The sequence below is a fragment of the Myxocyprinus asiaticus genome, chromosome 41, assembly GCF_019703515.2.
Source record: "Myxocyprinus asiaticus isolate MX2 ecotype Aquarium Trade chromosome 41, UBuf_Myxa_2, whole genome shotgun sequence".
NCBI classification, from domain to species: domain Eukaryota; kingdom Metazoa; phylum Chordata; class Actinopteri; order Cypriniformes; family Catostomidae; genus Myxocyprinus; species Myxocyprinus asiaticus.
Window position 1 is genome coordinate 19932220 of NC_059384.1, and position 18330 is coordinate 19950549.

The 18330-nt window shown below is 36.2% G+C and overlaps 1 protein-coding gene across 2 annotated transcripts in view; it reads right to left on the reverse strand.

The window, feature by feature from the left end:
• LOC127432107 (neuropilin and tolloid-like protein 1) overlaps positions 1 to 18330 on the reverse strand; it is a 182068-nt gene that overhangs the window by 119262 nt on the left and 44476 nt on the right. The window lies entirely within an intron of this gene.

Below are 18330 nucleotides of genomic sequence, written 5' to 3' on the forward strand. Positions count from 1 at the left end.
CACAGCAATGCAGCAGTGTAGGGTCTGCGAAGGTCATGTTATACATTTTTGAATGGTGAGATGGTTTTTCTTCACAGCTTTTATGATGGAAAAGTGAAGTAAAAGTAACACACTAAGGGTGTCATATTGAAATATAGAAGTTTTGTAAGCCTGAAAGCTGAAAAAAGTATTTTTGTAAGCGTTTGTCACATATATTTCCTCTGAGTGACTATTTGCACCCAGGTGTAAATAACACCTGCCACACAGCATGGCTAATTGCACCCCAATAGTCTATTGGAAACATAGAAATTTTTGACAAATGGCATTGTGAGTGTCGCTTCAGTGGCGTGGGGCATAATGCCAGTGAGACTGTGCCTTTTCAACCCAGGTTCAATTCCATGTTTGTCACATTATTTTTCCAATTCTGTTTCCTCTCTCCTCTCTTAATATTTTATTTTATTTTTTAATACTACTTATGATAATACATACAAATTAATATAAAGGTAATTTTACCATAGTAATGTTGTAGAAACCTTCTTTTTTGGTGGAAACCATAGATTTGATGCAATTAACAGTGGTGTTACTATAGTAATATGGTGTTTATATAGTAACCATGTTTAATGTTGTGGTTACTATGATTTTAGTACACAATACCATGGTGATACTATTGTTGCTGTACTGTAAAAATCACTGTTAATTTTAGTAAAGGAAGGTTAGACTTAGGTTTAGGGTTAGGGGTTGGTGTAGTGTGTCTGTAGAACTCTAAATAAATATTATAAACATGTTGCAGTGATGCCCCTATACTGTAAGTATTTAATTAGGGGTGCAAATAATATCTGCCTCTATTTGCACCGGGGTGCAAACAGCATCTACCATTATTTGTACCAGGTTGCAAATAACGTATGGCATATTTCTTTTTATTTTTGTTTTTGCACTGTGTATGTGTGTGTGTGTGTGTGTGTGTGTATTTAAAAAGGTACATGGAGTAAATTGCCTCATAAATGGATCACAAAGCATCAGACAAACAGGTCAATGGACATCAATGAGTGACAATATTTCTCTCAAGCAACTTCATTTGTAAATGTTGCATGACGTTTTGAAATATTTCAAAGTTGCCTGTGGCTTCACTCAAAAAAATAAAAAGCAGAGTAGTAATTTTATTATAGGCCTAATTTTTAAACTCTTTGCCAAAGTTGTTTAGGGCACGACCAATAAATATTTATATCGGAGCAGCATTTATAGCTTAGTGGTTAATTACTAAAATTGATGCTGATGTACAAAATACATCTTTAACTTTTGGTTCTGAATAATAAGCCATTTTATAGTGGTCATATCATATATTTTTTTATAATTAAATACATTTTCCTTGAAGTAAGTTTGTAATGTTAGTAAAGTTTTTGTTTTAAAACCATTTTAAATGTATTAATGATTATTTTCCAATCTCTTTTAGATGATTTTTGACTGCAGTGCCTTTAAGATGTCTATGTAAATGCGTTTTATGCATGTGGAATGAGATACAGCATTTACACACAAGCTGCGGATTTGCTGTTTGGTCAAATAGCTTTTAACTGCCCCACCCTTCAATAGCAGCCTCTTTCCAAAGTCTACATTACATTGTGACAGGTTCACTAAACAAACTGCGCTGAAATGTCCACACATACTATTAAGATCACACTGAAATGGTCACTGACAATGTTAAAAATAAACTTCAGCTGCTAGTTTCTAACTAGGGATGGGCATTAGTACTCAAGTACTCAGGTACTCGGACATGGCAGCAATGATTGATCATAAAAATTATGATCGATGGTGATCATGCATGATGTGACTTCTCACTTAATCTGTCATAAAGTGTCATTCCGTTGCACTTTCCCCACTTGAAAGGTGGAAATTCCGGCTACCCAAGTTGAATGGAATGCTTCATGAATCAACACAGCAACAATAATACGGAGCATCGCAGCTTTTCTCACAGGAGTGAACACTTGAGGAGACACACACACACCAGGCGTGTGGCAGTGGACTCAACATGCTGCGAGTGTTTCAAACAGCTAGACAGAGCACAGCTAAATGGAACAGACTGTAACGTCTTCAAAACTGAACTTCAACTTAACACGCATACTAAAAACACAGTGGTTATGGCGTCTCCAGTTATGCCAACCGCAATTTGAAAATAGACTGTTAAGACATTCACTAAAAAATCTGGTGCGCACTTATTAAAATTACTACTGTAACCTGAAGGAAGAACAGACAGATGCGCGTTGTGCACATTCTTTCGCGAGTCTTCACATAATGACAAAATATGATGCATTATATTTTGATTATGCAATATTTTGTACATTTTGTAACAGATTATTTTATAACAGCCTATAATAATGAATAGAGAATACACTGGAAAAACAAGACACAATGCAGCAGCCAAATACATTTGTCAGACATGTTATTATATGTACAGTTATGTACATTTCATTGCCCCTTGTGTACTCGATGAGAAATTAGTCCAAGTACTACATTTTGTGAGTAGACAAAATGATCAAAATGCCCATCCCTATTTCTAAAAAGATCCTTCAAAAGGATATGCAGAGTTGCAGGTGCTACACACAATAAATAAATAAATAAATAATAGTTTAGATATTTAGTATTAAATAAATTATTAAATACATAAAATTATAATAAAAATAGAATTATAAATACAAATGGCCAATGATCTGCCTCAACCATACAGTAATGTAACAAACAGGGGTGGGTTTATGATTTCTGAGGCCCCAAGCAACTGACCAAGCTGGGGCCCCATTTTGAAAATGTTTGCTTACAAAAATTACATAAAATGTATTTTAAATCATAATTTTAAATTCATCCTATCAACGATTGTAGCCAAGTACATTCAAAATGTTTAATGAAATAAAATATAGTTAAAGATAATTAATGCATGTTTTCCAGTTTTTCCACAATACAGTAATAAAAAAATCAATATTTACCTACATAAATTTATACAAAACAATTTTTTTTGAACAGGGTGTGCAAAACTACTTCACCCAGTAACATTTTGGAATTCAGTTGTTATTTATTAATTTTATAGCCCAACTGTTATTTATTGTTGTCCAGTTTGCCATTATAATACAACAGCGTATTCGCGCACGTACCCAGAAAAACATGTCACGCCTCAAGCATTTTTTGCGGAACTTTCCTACCGGGGTGCGTTTCCCACCTTCTGTATGCATCATTTACCTTTCAAGCACAATACTAACCAACTCAAAAGCTGGAGTCCAATTACATATATTTTGGCTTTGCCAAGAATATCTGTGATGTGCGCCCAGACCAACTGACAGCACACTGACTGGCCTTTGATGTGCACATTAACTAGCCCAGACCGTTTGAGTATTCAGGGTGACTTTGATATGCTCCATTAGTGTAAGTCTTCATTCCCCCTCACTCATACAGCCTCAAAGGGGAAACACGGTATTGTTCGCACATTGAATTAAGCCAGCGCTGTTTAGATCAGAGGGACTGAATCAAGTCAAGCTAGTCATACAACACTACCCCGCACTTTAGAACTGGCAAAGACGAAAAGGCAAAAAAGCAAAAAGAACTATGGCTGTCTTTAAGTGCCAATACCCATTCTTTACTTTTATTAATGAGTCACATAAGTATAGTCACATAAGGATAAATGACAAAATGACAGAATGAATGAATGGCACATGACCTGCGAATGACACAGCGACATATAAAGCATGACACACTTAGACTTCTCTATTCTATCTACATTGAAAAAGTATTTATAGACAATCTCAGGAGCAAAAGTTAATGAAATTAGTGATGCATCAGTTGAGTTACATTAAAAAGTCTCTGGGAAGGAGCGATAAGAAAACTCCTTTTAAATTATTTGGAATTGTCTAATATTAGCTATTTGTCCGATAGGCATACATTACTACAGAGAATGTACTGCTATTAAAAAGGGATCCTGAAAGAGATCAAAAAGGGCCAATCAGGCTTGTAATAAAATAATAAAGAATGTTAAAGTATGACTAATAATTTGAGCGTAGAAACTTCGTACTCACCCAGGCATGTGGCAGGATAATCAATAGACCCCTATCTTCAAAGATTAATATTAGGTCATAATTCTGCAAAGTGCAATTGGATGGGTTACATTTTTAGGCCAACCATCATGTTCTAATTTTGTGAGTTCCTTAGGTATAACTACAATGCAATTAATATCAATACTTTAAAGAAATAGTTCACCCAAAAATGAAAATTCTGTTATCATATTCACCCTCATTCCATTTCAAACTCATATGCTGTAATTTGTATGTGGGATCTCTACAAAATGCAGATCTTTCATAACAAATACAGTTTTTTGACAGAGACTACGGATGTCAAGCTCCAAAAAGGAAATTAGAGTAGTCCATTAAAGTAATCCATATGACTTGTTTTTATGCTTCTTTTATGGGGATATTTATTATTTATTTTTTGGTCCTTTTTGGAACTTGACAGCTGTGGTCACTATGAACTGTCGTAATAAGAAAAAGAGCTGTGTGCAGATTATTTTAAAAATCTGCGATCCACAGTAAAATACAGCAGTATATGTGAAAGCACTGTACATGGAGGTGAGTAAATATGACCAAAAACCAACCTCAATACTGCTGAAATATAAATTCAGGTGGTTTCTGAGGACATATATAGTAATGTTTTTGGAATAAACCCTGTTTCAGAGAGACTGACAAGGGCTTTCCTTATTGTTTGCAATCTTTAATTTGATCAGCTCAGCCACTGGACACATTCAGATGATTCTATATATCTAATAGCCATGCAGCCTTCTACCAAAGAAGTGGTTTTTCAATACATTTAACTCCTTGAGATAACAGAGGTGCTTTGGAAAATAACAAAGTCATCTATAAAAGCTGATTTATACTTCTGCGTCAAACATATGCCGTAGGCACAGACCACAACAGCTGTTATTGGTGCGCTTTGAAAACAGAGACCGCCCCCCAGGATGATAACAATGATATCTGAGGTAGCAATGCATATCACATAGATTATTTTAATACAGTATCTATCCATCATACCATAGTGCATTTGGTATTGGGACCATTAAAACAACTGTCTCAATCAGGAAAATCTGCTGTTTTTATGATATTTTTGTGTTTCATGTATGTATAATTAGCATATTGGCATAACATAGTGTACTCGCAGAATGACGCAGACACTATCGCAGAACTATAAATGCTAACCAACGCGCTGGCCACTAAGCAGCGCCTAAGCCGTAGGTTCAACGCAGAAGCATAAATCAGCCTTAAGGAGCAATATGATTTCAATAACACAACATCTTTTTAAAGCACTGTTTGTCATCTGCAATCATTCTTTATAACTGCAACAAAGAAAGATAATATTTTCGTTATAAGGATGTAACATCATCATCAAAAGTCAGCCATACAAGTCAAGCAAATTCACATAGTATATAGAGAGATTGTATCTATCCAAATTTATCATAATTAGTCTTAGTCACCTAGTGGTTCTATTTTCAGCTACATCATAAATAATAAGCCATATAATACAGCTTAAATTCCTAATGCAATTAGCCTCTAAGCAAGCGGGTAATGTTATATAGCAAACATGCTCAGCTCAACTCTTTTCATTTTCTATGGAGGAAAATGTAAAGGAACAACATGGCCAGCTGAGAGCTGAAAGAACAAACAGCTAAAGAACATCTAATGTAAATAATGCATTTGCATTACAGGTGTAAGATGGAAATGTTATATTTTTCACTGGGCTGGGTAATTGAATTCAGGGTGATCTCATTTGTATTCAAAGGTAAAGTGTACACACATTTATGTACGTTTGGTTAGACTCTGAAACATACAATATCGATGTTTCTAAAACATAATACACTTTTAGATGTGTAAAACTTTACATTCATACAACTTTTTGTGAGGGTACCAACGCAGGTGATTTCACAGTCAATGGAATCAAGATGTGACAAATAGAAGTAAAGTCAGCTGCACTCTTTGTACAGCTAAATTTAATTATCATCAAAGCTCAACAAGTATGAAATATAGGTAACACACCATCAGTTACAGAGAAACATTAACATACACTCATTTGTGTGTGTGTGTATTAGGGGTGTAATGGTACATGTATTCGTCCTGAAACGTCACGGTACTGACGTCACGGTTCAGTGCATGCAGTCAGATGAAGAATACAACTGAGTCAGTCACAGGCGATCCACACTCCAATCCAGAAGGGGGCGCGCGCTAATGCAACACTGTTTGCTAACCGACACAACAGGAAAAAGAGCAGAAGAAAAGAGACCATCTATGCACCAACTTAAAACAAGAATGGCTTCTAATGCACAAGTTTTATTTTTCATTATTCTATTTATTTTGTACTTTTATAACACAAGAGATGCTTTTCAGTTTTGTAGCTGATTGTGACCAAATACCTTTTGTTTCTTATCAACCCTACAAAAAAATATGGCCTATGCAAGAGTGCATTCTGTTTACTGCTTAGTGCTTAATACACTAAAGGAGGCTGTACTGTACCAACTACCACAGGGGGGACTAAATGCCGCTAGGTGGAACAAACTGTAATATTCACTACTGTCTGTTCAAAATAAATTAAAAGAAACCTAGCATTTGGGATTCGTTGCTTTTTCCTGTTGTACCGAACTTGTATTGAACCGTGACCCCAAAACCGAGGTATGTACCGAACCGTGACTTCTGTGTACCGTTACATCCCTAGTGTGTGTATATGTGTGCTTTCACAATGGTAAAGTAAATAGTAAATTAATTCTGACTAATCTTTAGAAAACAGAATGAAACCTTTATAATGTGACATTTGGTAAATGCATTAAGTTAAATAAATGTAATGTGATGCTGTTAAACATTTAATTAATCTCATTTTCTATAAATACAATACAATTAACTTACTGTATGAATGATATGTTTTCCATATTCTATGAATCTCAAAGGATTCATAATTATTTGTATGTCTCTAAAGTTCTCTATAGGTTTTATATTTTAGAGGCTGTCCATATGTTTATATGTAAATGTGTATTCAAGTATAAACAAAAATTGTATGTGTGCTAAAACAAGACTTCGCACATGAATACCTACAAATACTAGTGATGTTGTGTAGAAACACTTGGTGTGGGTTGAAGATCTTGGTCACATCACATTCTTCCCTCCAGTGTCTGTAATCAATCACAGTGGGCATGGACTCCAGAAAGATTGATGCACAAAGCATTTAACATCAGCCGAGAGACCAAGTGACATTGGTTATAAGACTTAATGGTGCCAGCTGGAAAATCTTTACTGCCACACAAACCTGACACCTCATTTAAAGACTTCATTACCATGAAATCAGTCATTCCCTGCATTGCAGCCCATTGTGCCATGCATACTGTGTATATCATCATGTCTGTTCATGGTTCATGACATACAAATCTGCTTCTCACAATCCACTTCCACTTTCCCATTCATTGCTCCAAAGGATTCAATAAGAGAGCCCTCAATGTTCAGCCAAATGCCTGCAGTGTGCTTCATAACAGTACGTATTGAATCTGCAGTCGTTTGATTCATGCTGGGATGTTTGGTTCTAACAGCAGGTCTATTCCTCAGTTCAGTGGTAAGCTAGAGACTGTGTATCTAGAGGCCAGATGCAGGTTTATCAAGCCTAAACTTAAATCCACTCCACAGCCCTCTCTCTCTGTTGACAGTATAGGAGCTTGTCCAGTGTTCCTGGCTTCGCCCCCAGTCACACTGTTCACGTGAACAATTCAATCCTGCTCCCTAGAGCAAGTCCACAACCAGATTGATGTTGACTGAATTTTTAAACAGTTTTATGTGGTTTCAGAACAGCAGATCTTGTAAAAAATGTTCCAAAGAAAGCTGTAATATGTTACTATGTTGGCCTGTTGTGGAGTTAAGCGTACAAAATACCATAATGATACCTACTCCAGACTAAAGTCAGTCTAGCATTGCTTTGCACTTACAGCTTGTTTTTTAAAAAAGGGAATGCAATCATATCTAACTAATAACCCTCCACTTTTCCAAAAGATGTCTGATTTGCTTTTTGTGTCTAATTATACTGACTGAATGCTAAATTAAAACCAAATGTGATTAGATTATCTTTTTCCAATTACTGTCATGTAATGAAACATTTCCTTTTAATAAACATTATGTTTTTCTGGAAAGACAAAATTTTATATAGCAGTATCTGATTTATGAACGTTTCATCCTCTTGAGTTGGATCTTTTCAATGAATCAGTTGATCAAGTTCACGAAGTCGGTCTGAATGATTAATTAAACTCACTGACTCAGTGATCCGGTTGCAGTAGGCCAACTGGAGGGGAAGATAAGAAGTGAATAATTACTTAAATTTAAGATGCTTTTTATTCACAGCGTAAAAATTATTTATATTTGATGAATAGTACGACACTCTCTGCATATTTTTTTTTTTTTTTTTAAATGTTGGTTTATGTAAACTTGCGCTAGACGGACATCTTCGGTGTCTTGTCTCTGTTTTGCAGGCAGTGGATCAGTGACAAGCGGAGGGGGAGGGTGGGTCCAATGCTTGACATTTGAGCGGGTCCAAATGCATCAAAAATGTGCATTAATTAGTATTGACATTGCTTGAGCTTGCCCACATGCATTAAAAAGTGCAATAGTTCATAAAGTGAACAATCAAATTGCAGAGCTAACGTAAGTCTCTAAAAATTAATACTTTTATTTTGTTGTTATTTAAACTTAAATGTTGGCTGTCCAATCGCTAAATTTTTGCACAGCTAAATTCAGAGCCACAACATTGACAGTCACCAAAGGGACATACCAAGCATAGAGCAATCACAGCCAATCATTGTAGTCACCATAATCAACTTCATATTTGTGTAACTTTACAACAAAATGAAAAACAAAATTTGATTGGAGAAAAGCCCAGCAAACATTTAAAAGCACAACGAAGCTTTTTTTTTCACTGTTTGATTTGTCTAGGTGGGGATTCAAACCCACAAGCCTAGAAACTATAAAACAATGCTTTAACACACTGAGCCACTAAGCTTACATGTTAGGCTAATGGCAAATAGCCATTGTGAGGTTAGAGTCAGCACACAAGTGTGGATAATCTTTTGAACTATAAGTGGCACTGTCTCAAAACTGCTCATGTATCCTCAGGACATGATGTTTATTATGCAAAAGATATATCACTTTTTAATAAAATTCAATGTGGCGAAGGGACTGGCTGACATGAGAAAAATTGGTATAGTTGAAATCTGCATGACCTAAGGAATCCACAGACATTTTTTCCCCCAGAATGAATTGTAGAGGTAGTGATTCAAACCCACAACTTTTTGAACTACAAACCAGTGCTTTAACACACTGAACCACTCAGTTGACATATCTACTAACTGGCAAAGAGACTTCCATAGGTTAAAGTCAGCACACAAGTGTAGGTTATCTGTTGAGCTACACTACAAGTCAAAAGTTTTGAAACACTTATTCTTTATTATCCCTTTTTTTTTTTTTTTTTTTTTTTTTTTTTTTTTTTTTTTGTTCCACATTTTAGAATAATAGTAAAGTCATCAAAACTATGGAATAACATAAATGGAACAATGGGAATTATGTTGTGACTAAACAAAACCCAAAATAAATCAAAACTGTGTTATATTTTAGCATATTCAAAGTAGTCATCCTTTGCCTAGAATTTGCAGACATGTACTCTTGACATTTTCTTAACCAACTTCTTGAGGTATCACCCTGGGATGCTTTTTAAACAGTATTGAAGGAGTTCCCATCTATGTTGTTCACTTATTGGCTGCTTTTCTTTATTATTTTGTCCAAGTCATCAATTTCAAAAACTTTTTTTTTTTTTTTTTTTTTTTTTATTACATTTTAGTTTTGTAATGAAATAAATTAATATGGTGGCACAATTATATTTTTGTCTACAAAACTAATTTCAAACATTTAAGCATACACCTTCAGATCAAAAGATTTTTAAGGTCATGAGAAACATTTCAGTCAAGTGTTTCAAAACTTTTGACCGGTAGTGTATATATGGCACTGTCTCCATACTTCTCAGTTATCCTCAGGACATGATGCCGATGATGCATACCAGTTTTTGTAAAGATTTATCACTTTTTTATAAAATTCAGTAAGTGGAGAGACAATATGGCTGACATGGAAAATGCTAATTAGCATGCTAGCTGATTAGCATGCTAAGCTAATGTTGCCTATGGATAGCACTGTGATCAAATAACCTAACAAATGCGCTGGTTAGAATGCTAACTGATTAGCATACAACCTGATTAGCATGCTAAGCTAATGTTGTCTACAGATAACATTGTGATCAAATAACCTTACAAATGCATTGGCTAGCATGCTAACTGATTAACATGCTAACTGATTAGCATGCTAAGCTAAAGATAACCTCCGGATAGTATTGTGATCAAATAGCCTTATAAGACAGAAAACCCAATAGTTAGGAGGCTAACTAATTAGCATGCTAAGCTATCATAGCATGCAGCATGGTAACAATGCTAAACAGACCATGTTCTTTTGAACTACAGGTGATGCTGTCTCCAAACTTCTCAATCCTTTCAAAAGATATCACTCCCTTATATATCAGAAGAACAACACTAAGATGAACAGAAAAGAAGAACAAGAAGTATACCTGCAAACAGAAATGATCTGTGATAAGCCCTGCAACTATTCAGTAAACAAATACAAAGACCTCCAGTACAATATAACATCAACTATAACACTGGTCCAAGTGGGATTCAAATCCAAGAGCCTTGAATCTATAAACTAGTGCTTTAACACAATGAGCAGCTCAGTTGACATGCCAACTAAGTGGCAAATATATTTCCTGAGGTTAGAATCAGCAAACAAGTGTGGGTTATCTTTTGAACTATAGGTGGTGCTGTCTTGAAATTGCTTAAATATCACCAGGACATGATGTCGATAATGCATACCAATCTTCTTTGAAATCTGACAATGTATTTAATATATATATATATATATATATATATATATATATATATATATATATATATATATATATATATATATATATTTTTTTTTTTTTTTTTTTTTTAATTATTATTATTAAATTCAATATGGCAGAGAGACAATATAGCTGAAATTGGTATAGTTGAAATGCTCATGATCCACAGAATCTACAGACATCAACCCCATGATTTTAGGACATACGGTTCAAAATTTACAGGCAAAAATAGCCATTTTTCACATCTTTTGACCCATAGGCGGCACTGTCACAAAATGCTGCATGTGTCCTCATATCATGGTGCTGATGTAGCATACCAAGTTTCGTTTCGATAGGACAAAGTGTTCCCAATATACAGCCTCAAATCCGTTTTCATGACACTTCGTTAACTATGATTTTGCGTAACTTTTCAACAAAGGCAAAAATTAAAATAAAAATATTAACTGTATATATATATATATAAATATATCAACTGTGCGGCTCAGTCTGGAGATTATTTTGAGACCTTGCTTGGCAGAATTGGGTAATGTTTTGAAGAAATAGTAGTGCAAAAAATGATGAATGACATAATCCAAGATGGTGGCCACTATAATGGATGGAGTTTTAATGTAAGAGGTCCATCTGAATCATCAAGAGGAGAGTAATCAGACAAAGAAAATAAAATAATTGTGTCTTTAGGTCAAACGGTTAAAAAGATAAACACAAAAGAAAAGTTAATTATTGACATGGTGGTGGCACTAAAGAGTATGTCCTAGAGACCCCAAATTTGGTATGGGGGGTTATTCATGACATTTACATTTAGTCATTTAGCAGGTACTTTTATCCAAAGTGACTTACAAATGAGACACATAGCAAGCAATTTGTCATACAAAGTTTAACAGCATCTGCAGTATAGGACTGCTAAGTTCTCACAGTGGCTGGAGTAGTAAAGATGCTAGCACAGAAGAAAGAGACAGACAAGGAATTTTTTTTTTTTTTTTTTTTTTTGTACATTCAGTGCACGTTAAGTGCAGTAGTGCAGTATGACCACTCTTATCAGTGTGCCAAATTTAATAATTTTCCTATGTAAGGTTCTATAGGCTGCCATAGACACCCATTGGGGAGGAATAAAAAAAATAAAAAAATAATAATAATAACGAAAACAACAGGTGCCACAGCACCTTTGGTGCTTGGCCCCTAAATATAGCTGCAAGCAGCAATTACGGGGCCAATCACCAACCCAAAGATCTTATAGAACAAACACAGATCACATTTTTTGAAACCACAACTTTCCATTCCACATTTCAGTGTGCTATCCACTGCATCACACAGCCACAACATTGCCTAGCTTGTCAACCATGGGACATACCAAGCTTAGAAGAATCACAGCCAAGCACAGCTGTTACCATGCCAATTTTAGAGTCAGCACACAAGTGTGGGTTATTTTTTTAACAATAGGTGTCACTGTCTCCAAACATTTAAGGTATCCTCAGGACATAATGTCGAAGATGTATAAAAAATTTTCTTTTACGTTATACAATGCATTCAAAAGATATATATCAATTTTAAACAAAACATATTGTTCTTCTGATATATATATATATATATATACACTGTAAATTTGGGGTCTCTAGGACATACTCTATTGTGCCACCACCATGTCAAAAATGCACTATATACAGGTGCATCTCAATAAATTAGAATGTCATGGAAAAGTTCATTTATTTCAGTAATTCAACTCAAATTGTGAAACTGTGTATTAAAGAAATTCAATGCACACAGACTGAAGTAGTTTAAGTCTTTGGTTCTTTTAATTGTGATGATTTTGGCTCACATTTAACAAAAACCCACCAATTCACTATCTCAAAAAATTAGAATACATCATAAGACCAATAAAAAAAAAACATTTTTAGTGAATTGTTGGCCTTCTGGAAAGTATGTTCATTTACTGTATATGTACTCAATACTTAGTAGGGGCTCCTTTTGCTTTAATTACTGCCTCAATTTGGCGTGGCATGGAGGTGATCAGTTTGTGGCACTGCCGAGGTGGTATGGAAGCCCAGGTTTCTTTGACAGTGGCCTTCAGCTCATCTATATTTTTTTGGTCTCTCGTTTCTCATTTTCCTCTTGACAATACCCCATAGATTCTCTGTGGGGTTCAGGTCTGGTGAGTTTGCTGGCCAGTCAAGCACACCAACACCATGGTCATTTAACCAACTTTTGGTGCTTTTGGCAGTGTGGGCAGGTGCCAAATCCTGCTGGAAAATGAAATCAGCATCTTTAAAAAGCTGGTCAGCAGAAGGAAGCATGAAGTGCTCCAAAATTACTTGGTAAACGGGTGCAGTGACTTTGGTTTTCAAAAAAACACAATGGACCAACACCAGCAGATGACATTGCACCCCAAATCATCACAGACTGTGGAAACTTAACACTGGACTTCAAGCAACTTGGGCTATGAGCTTCTCCACCCTTCCTCCAGACTCTAGGACCTTGGTTTCCAAATGAAATACAAAGCTTGCTCTCACCTGAAAAGAGGACTTTGGACCACTGGGCAACAGTCCAGTTCTTCTTCTCCTTAGCCCAGGTAAGACGCCTCTGACATTGTCTGTGGTTCAGGAGTGGCTTAACAAGAGGAATACGACAACTGTAGCCAAATTCCTTGACACGTCTGTGTGTGGTGGCTCTTGATGCCTTGACCCCAGCCTCAGTCCATTCCTTGTGAAGTTCACCCAAATTCTTGAATCAATTTTGCTTGACAATCCTCATAAGGCTGCGGTTCTCTCGGTTGGTTGTGCATCTTTTTCTTCCACACTTTTTCCTTCCACTCAACTTTCTGTTAACATGCTTGGATACAGCACTCTGTGAACAGCCAGCTTCTTTGGCAATGAATGTTTGTGGCTTACCCTCCTTGTGAAGGGTGTCAATGATTGTCTTCTGGACAACTGTCAGATCAGCAGTCTTCCCCATGATTGTGTAGCCTAGTGAACCAAACTGAGAGACCATTTTGAAGGCTTAGGAAATCTTTGCAGGTGTTTTGAGTTGATTAGCTGATTGGCATGTCACTATATTCTAATTTTTTGAGATAGTGAATTGGTGGGTTTTTGTTAAATGTGAGCCAAAATCATCACAATTAAAAGAACCAAAGACTTAAACTACTTCAGTCTGTGTGAATTGAATTTCTTTAATACACGAGTTTCACAATTTGAGTTGAATTACTGAAATAAATGAACTTTTCCACGGCATTCTAATTTATTGAGATGCACCTGTATATATATATATATATATCAGAAGATCAATAAAATATGAAGAAGAATAAAAAGAATACCTGCAAACAGAAATCAGGGACAAGCCCTGAAACCATTCAGTAAGAAAAATACAAAAAGCTCCAGTATAGCAGAAAGTTATCCAAATGACTTGCTTTGGTGGGGATACAAAACCAAGACCTTTTGAACTACCATCCAGTGAGGTAACACACTGAACCACTCAGCTGACATGCTTAATGAGTGGCAAAGAGACATTGCAAGGTTAGAGTCAGCACTGTCTCAAAACTGCTCAGGCATTCTCAGGACATGATGGAGATGATGCATTCCAATTTTCTTTTAAATCTGACAATGGTTTAAAAAGATATATAACTTTTTAATAAATTAAATATTGTGGAGAGACAGTAAGGCTGATATGGGAAATCCTCATGACCCAATGAGTCCACAGGCACCAACCTCATGATTTTAGGACATACGGTTCAAAAGTTATGGGCAAAAATAGCCATTTTTTACATCTTTTGACCCATAGGTGGTGCTGCCGTGACACTTTCCATGTGCCCTCAGACCATGGTCCTCATGAAGCTTACCAAGCTTTGTTTCGATAGGACAAAGGGTTTCCGAGAAACAGCCTCAAATCCGTTTTCACAGCCACCTTGATAAATACGTGTTTGTGTAACTTTAACAAAGTCGAAAATCAAAATGCTTTATTATCATTTCTGTGCGGCTTGGTCTGGAGATTATTTTGAGCCATTGTTTGGACAAATCGAACAAAGTTTGAAGGATGTGAAACTTTTAAACTGTAAACATCATTATCCAAGATGTCAGCAACTGTAATGGGTGGAGCTATAATGTATGGGGTTTATTTGAAACAATGAGAGGAGAGTAATCAGCCAAAAAAAGAATGGTGTCTCTAGGACAAACGGTTCAAAAGATCAGCACAAAAGAAAAGTGAATATTTGAACTGGTGGTGGCACTATGGAGTTTGACCTAGAGGTCCCACGTTTGCTGTGGGGACTATTGATGGCTATTATTCATGGAGGAATAATAATAATAATAATAATAATAATAATAATAATGGATACAATAGGGGCTACAGCCTTTGAGGCTTGGCCCCTAACAATAATACTAACGGATGTATATTGGCTACGCATCTTCGGTGCTTGGCCCCTAAAAATGGTTCAAAAGAAAGTTCTATGTTAACTTAGTGTTGCAAGGTATACTGATGCCAAGCTTCAAAATACAGATGGTAGCACACTGTTTTTCATTAATTACAGTATGTACACTAGTAATATTACCAGATAGTAGTGGTATTTGATTGAACTCGCTTGTGAAATAGCATTTGTGGCTCAGACTCTACATTTCCATGGTAACAGCGTTTATCTAAGCTCAGTGCTTTTGAAGGGGCTGTTCACACAGGGTGGTAGACGGAGGGCAACAGAACGGAACATAACGCTGGGATCTCAAGACACGCTTTTTTGAAATTGAATTCCTTTCCTGAAACAGCATTTTAAAACGCATTGCTTATGCTGTGAGATGCTGATAAGAAAGCCAGACACAACTGCCAAAGACCTCCACCGCACAGTCATTGTCAGTGCTTGGCACACATTTAAAATTTGAATATATTTGAATCTGCATTTTTATCTTAAACTCAACGAATATTAGAATTTCACATTTTAATTTGCTTATAATTCACTTTCATTATATGGATAAGAGTGGCAGGATATTCTTCAAAAATCACCTTTTCTGTTCTACGGAAGAAAAAAGTATTATGTGTTTAAAAAGATGATGAGGATGAGTAAATGATCTCAGAATTTTTTATTTTTTTTTGCTAACTATTCCTTTAAGACTTCATGTGAAGCAAAGTAAATATTAAGAAAATGTGCTGACAGCTCTTGGTAGGTGTACTTTGGATCTCTGACAAGAAGGAAGCATCACCAATTTCCTTTTTCCGGTGAACAGAGTGTTTTTCACTCGATTCATCCAGCAGCTGTAAAGGCATGCTGGCCCATTTTGCGGTCATAGTTGAAAAGTGATAGTTGTCCTTTTACAAATGATGCAGGCTCTCTCGCCAAGCCCCATGAATATTCAGAGGGAACAGGGCCTTAGGGAAGCACACTAGCACAGAACTGTTATCAGACATTTCTCTCCTCTACAGAACAAGGTACTTTCTCTTTCTTTCCCAATTTTTTTCTCCAAACAGCTCTGATTAATTGAGCTTGGCAAACAGAAAATAAAATGTCATTGGAGCCATGTTGTTCAGTGGCTTGTTTAGTGTTTGCATGCCAGTCTGCAGAGATGATGAGCTCACATGATCAGCGGCCACAATGTTCCGGATGCTTTCTCTGGTCTAGGAAGTTAATATTCCCACTGGGAAAGCTTCATATAATTGACTTTCTGGACTTAGCACACTTAATGGTCAGCAGCCAAGGAAAAATCGGCAAAAGGGTGCATAACTACCAGTTTGTGCTTGCATAAACAAATGATGCCAGACTTAAACACACACTCCCCAGCAAACACACACATCAGGTAAACTGTTTACATTCTGAAACCCCTGGAAGAACAAACGGTTCTGTAAGATCAATTAATAAAGTAAGCAGCAGTAAAAACACTGCAGTGGATTCAATACGTGTTGGGGTGCTTTGCAGTAGGGCATACTTTCAGTGAGTCCAATAAACTGCTAAAAGCTGACTTTTCCTCGTGGCTGCAGGGGAAAGTAGGGTCATATGGGTTAAAATTTAGCTGGGCCCTGACCTGACTGGGCTGAGTGCCACCATGACAATGAATGAGATGAATCCAGGCATTCATAGGGACCTTGGCCTCATGAATGCTAGAGAGAAAAAGCTTTGATAAAAACTCATAATGGTAGATTCAAACCTGTGACCCCCTGCTATGGAAATCTGAGAGAAAAAGCTAAACTGCCTATTACAACAATCTAATATCCTAAACTTGCTCTGAAGGACACAATCTTCTGTTTACGGCTGACTGAGGGTATTATTTCAACCAAAACATTTTTATTAATAAGATGAAGTACTGTAGCTTCTCACTGTAATACATTATTTTTAAGACAACTGCATTATTAGTGGTGCTTGCAAAGACAAGATTACTATTGCTCATGCTTAAGTTGAGGGTTTTAAAGGTGATCAAACATGATTTTCGCCTGGTGGATACAATGTGGAAAACAAAAACAAAACATAGACTTATATTCTGTAGGGACTAAAGCCATATGGGACCAGAATTTTATTAAGAGGTGGACTCTTTTGAATTGGCCTGGTAATTAACCACCCAGAACCACCTAGCAACCACCCAGAACACTAGTAACAGCATACAGTCGGAATGTCCTAAAAACCATTTAATCATAACAACCCCCTTAGCATTGTGGTGGTGACACATTTTCTACAGAACATATTGAAATCAAGTTTCTAGTATTGTGTTTATGCTTTTCCATGCTGTTTTTTGAAAACAAGTTATTCCTGCTCAAATAAAACCAAGCATTCATCTTTTCAGTATCAACCAATTGTTATTCAATTCTCTTTGAAATAACTTTCACCATGCACTGTGACTGCAAAGGCCATTAAGGCAGAACAAGAATTATATTTAGCAATTATAGAAATTTCGGTCAAACTACGTACAGAGCCACAGGCAACACTGTAAATATAACTGTAAATCCTTTTCCTAAATGTGACATGCTAGCACCTTTTTGCAACATGTTCAGGGGTATCCCATTAACCTCCGGTACTCATGCCAGCAGTATAGTTCATCTTTACGGCTAGGATCAGCAAAGGGATAATAATACAGCACACTGTAGGCAAGCCATTATGAATGGATGGGTGAAAAGATGAATGTTGTATGTGATTAAATTGAGCATGGGCCCGAGAGTACAAACCATGAAAGAGAGAGAAAAAGAGAGAGAGGGAGAGTGTAAGAGGACAAAGAAGGAGGTAGAGAGTAAGTACTCTGCAAGGGTTCTGCCAAGAAATGGCCATTTTAGCACTTTTTCTACATATCAATGAAAAGATTTGTAAATAGTACATATTATACATGTAAACAATAAACATTTAACAAATGCATACATATACAGTCATCATATTTATTGATGGAATACATGGAATGTGAAAAGCCAAAATCA